The following is a 4,377-nucleotide window of genomic DNA, read 5'->3' as shown; positions in this document are numbered from 1 at the left end:
CGGAAGACGGAAAAAACCCAGAGCTAAGAGGAGACGATGGGAAACTCCTTAAAACCCATAACGTTTGTTTAAATACAGCTGCAGGTACAAGCAAATAAGTTAGCGATAAACAACATAAATATGCGAACTTAAACCAGCTATTCGAAAAACCAATCACCCAAAGGACACCTAGACATATGTCCATAGAACCACAAACATCTACATACGCAGATAGTTTGCTAAACCAAAATGAGAAAAAAACATATAACTACATCACACGAACCTATATCGAAAATATACACAAAATCCAAACTTATTTAAATCGCAACCCCAGATCAATTATGAAAGAACCAAACCAAGATTATTTGACACAAAAGTTACAAGGATATAACAAGTTAATTGCACGGCCAAAAACTAACGGTAATTTAGTAAGAACATGTTATAACTACAGACTGTTAAATACTATATACACGTACGATGAAGAAGAAGTTAGTGAAATACCGGAGCTACACAAAACATTCGTCACATACAAAAGAGTTACAAAAGGGAATTTATTTTATATAAAATTCTATACAGCACCAGCGGAGATATTATACGAGGAAATAAAACCTCCAATACAGGTTATCAAGATAGGATTGACTAAAGATATGATCATACCCGAGGACATCGGACAACAAGAAGAGATATGCAAAATAGAGATACCAAGTTTTTACGCCAACAAAAGAATAATTGGTATATCAACTATCATACAGGAGCTAGCATATAAATATTTAAATGGAAATGCTATATGGAGCTACTCTACAGATCAACTAATAATATACTCAAATTCAAGAGAACTAAGGAAAACAGATATGGATGAAGTCCAGCAATGGATTTATCATTATTAAAGCCAGAAGAACGACCTACAACAAGAGCATTAAAAGAAGGATTTATTTCGACAGAATTATTAACCAGATATTGCAAGCTAATTTGACACAAATACCCTGATCACATATGTTCAAAATGCAATGGGAGAAGATAATGTAATCCCCGACGTCCAGCTGGAATGATAAAATAAAAGAAGATAGAGACGAAAAAGAGATGAGATAAAAGAAGATAAGAAAAAGAATAGACGTAAAGTTAGTGGAAAGTTATTTGTCTTGTAAAAAAGTCAAAAAAGTATTATGTGAATAGTAGTATGTCATAATAGTGTGTCATAGTGTGAATAGTATGTGTCATAGTGTAGATAAATGTGTCATAAAGTAGGTATGGTGTGGGTATGGTATGTCATATTATATTTGGCAAGTGTAGTATTTATAAATGAAGTAAAATGGGTAGTACGTAAGATGCATAGTTATTAGAATAGATTTTCCTTTCTATAAAAAGGAGGGAACATGTAAAAATAAAAGGCAGGCAATGCCTAAGTTATAAAACTTTACTTTCAAAAAACTCTCTCAAACTTAGATTATAAAAAACACTCTCTCCACTAAAGATATAAAAATACTTAAAAGTTAATGAAACAACAATCTGAAATTCAATTAGATATTTCAGATTGATTGTCAAATCTGTCTAGAACTAATTCCATTTAGATTATGACTTCTTTGTAAATATTTAGTTTTTTAATTTAGTATCTATCATAAAAATATAATCACTCGTTAGTAACATGATTTAAGTAACATTTTCTCTAATTAAAGGATGATACTACGTCTTTACAAAGATCAAGTCGCTATTTTATAGTTGAAACGAGTTCTAAGCACACATTACATGATATGATCTGATCATGAAAGTTAAAGTGAGATTGCAAAGGTCATTCTCACATCACTCCTTCAATATCTACAAAATATAGTTTAAATGCTAAGGTAGAGCATTTATAATCGCCTGCTAATATATTTTCATCTTCACCACTTGCAGAGACATTCTAAACAATAGAATTCAAAAATTTACCACGGTAAGAGAGCAACATACATATTAACTTTTACAACTAGCACAATAGTTTCACATTTGTGTGAAAACTTTCTAAACCAGAAAATACCTACTTATAAATCCTTAGCATTTATGATTACGTGTATAGATATTGCCAAGGACAAGAAGTAGAAAGGCAGTATATAATATCGCTAATCAAATATTTTATATGCGGGACTGATTTGATGTTCAAACTAGTATAAACTAACAACCTAGAGAGAAGAAGAACACTTGAACACTTCTCCTGAAACAAGAACAATAGACAAAGAAACATCTAGTTACTCTGGCAGGACTCCTCCGACACTATTTCAATTTCAAATAAAGAGACACGACCATAAATGAGGTCACAAAACATTACTGATAAATTATCAAAGTATCATAAGATTCCACAGTCCAACAGGTTGAATTCCCACAGGTTTAAAACATGCGGAAATAAATTAATCACACAGGCTACAAGATAAATATAAAGATATCCTGCAAATTACATTTGTGTGTTATTCAAATGGTTGTTGGGATGTAATACCAATACTTCTCTAGAAAAACATGAGAATGAATTACACCAATGTCATAGGAACCAGTCAACCACCACCATCTAGTGATAATAGCTCAATCTAAGCCTAAACGCACACTTGAGAGGAGTAGTTCCCGACAATCCAAAGTTCTGGGATGCACATCCAATAACCAAGGTATGGGGAGAAATATTCAGTATATTACCAAATTAAGCAACCCTGCAAAGTGGAAACTGCGAAGAGACGAAGGAATAACTGCAATTACTATTATTGCCTGCCACACCTAACACTCCCACCTCAGCCACCTCCATAAAGCTCTGAAGAGGCCATGGGGAATTGTTGGCCCTGAATCTCAAACAAGCCCATCCACAGCATGGACCGCACCCAGTTATCCCAGTCTGTCCTTATTCCCAAGGCAGAGAATGTTTTTCATGTTCTTTTTTTCTTTTGAGCTTCAGAGAACGGAAATATACTAGATAATAAATTTTCTTTCGTTCTCCATTTGCAATTAGGTATTAAAATCACATAGTTATATATGGCAGTAATGAACTTGCACTAGTCTGCAATTAAAGCCATAGTATCAGAAAAACAACATTTACGAAGAAACAATATCGACAGTAATGATAAAACAATCAACTATGCATCCTATGTATTCGTTCTCTACAAGATATCAACTTTTCATAAATGAAGAAAAAACCCTACCAGATTCCAAATGAATTAAAGCAAATAACTAGCAGATTCACCCAAGTTCATAAATAAATAAAAAACCCTACCAGATTCCAAACGAATTAAAGCAATGAACTAGCAGATTCTTAGGTGAATGAAAGTAACCAATTCAATTTGACATAAGAATCAAAGCATATGAAGAAACCCTAGAAGATATCAACTTTTCAAGAACATAATAGATTCACATACCTGAAAATCCTCAGAAGAAAGCAACTATTTCTCCTAGTGCTTCAGAAGTTAGCGATTTTGGTATTATGTGCTTCAACAGTACCGATGTTGCCCAAGTCTCAAGTCTCTCACATAGTGCAATACTCTTAACTAGAAGAAATGAAAAGGTAAAGTCGTTGATAAGCTCTCCAAGACGATGGTCACCTTGATGAAGATGGGTTAGGTCTCAAGAGAAGTCTCCTGAGAAATGACTTTTGGAAGAGAGAACATGTTTTGGAAGAAAATAAATCCCTAATATTTAATTAATAAAGGCAATGAATTTAGCTACGAAATTATTTATCCCTCGCTATATTTTTTTTTGTTATAAAGTAATAAATAACAAAAATATTTAGCTACGATTTAATTTTGTTGCTAAGACTTAAAAAAAAATATTAGTTTAGAGACAAACATATCATCGTTGCATCCGTCGCTAAATTTTGGGGAAAAAAATATCTCATGCCTATTTCGCTCTTTTTGTTGCGAAGTAAAGGCAACAATTTTTAGCGCAAAAAAAAAAGCCAGAAATTTGGCTTGTTGTCGCTAATCTATCTCTAGTGTGGATACCAAATTTATTTTTAAATTTTTAGCAAGATGCACATTATTTTGTCGCTAATCCATCGTTAGATAACAACGAATATATGGTTGTCACCAGATATTTGTTGCTAAACGCAGTTTTTTTTTGTAGTGAACACTTCTATGGTGGGCTCCAGTGGATCAAAGGATGTTGATAAGTCGGGCACTGATGACCAGACAGGGGGAGTGACCGATATGCAGATATCACCCCAGGCCTAGGCTTGCAGGATGACTCTTTTGCCTCTCTTTATGTTATTTTTTAGACTTTATTATTGTTTCTTTGCATTTGAGGACAACTGCTATTTTCATTGGCGGGGTGAGGTATTTCTATACCCACTTCTTTTGGGTTGTTTTTGTAGATTTTGTTGTTTTTGGTTTTGTGAATGTTGGATCTGATTTTATGTTCATATATATATATATATATATATATATATATATATCT

The 4,377-nt window shown here is 33.2% G+C and overlaps 1 long non-coding RNA gene across 1 annotated transcript; it reads right to left on the bottom strand.

The window, feature by feature from the left end:
* Positions 1 to 2,285: 2,285 nt before the first annotated feature.
* LOC107062514 (uncharacterized) lies at positions 2,286 to 3,604 on the bottom strand. The gene is made up of 2 exons (XR_001474679.1): positions 3,345 to 3,604; positions 2,286 to 2,989 (listed from the first exon to the last, which is right to left on the bottom strand). It is a non-coding gene; the product is annotated as an uncharacterized lncRNA (long non-coding RNA).
* Positions 3,605 to 4,377: the final 773 nt, after the last annotated feature.

The sequence above is a fragment of the Solanum tuberosum genome, unplaced genomic scaffold (assembly GCF_000226075.1).
Source record: "Solanum tuberosum cultivar DM 1-3 516 R44 unplaced genomic scaffold, SolTub_3.0 scf00238, whole genome shotgun sequence".
Lineage (NCBI taxonomy): Eukaryota > Viridiplantae > Streptophyta > Magnoliopsida > Solanales > Solanaceae > Solanum > Solanum tuberosum.
This window is presented reverse-complemented; position numbering and strand designations above follow the sequence as displayed.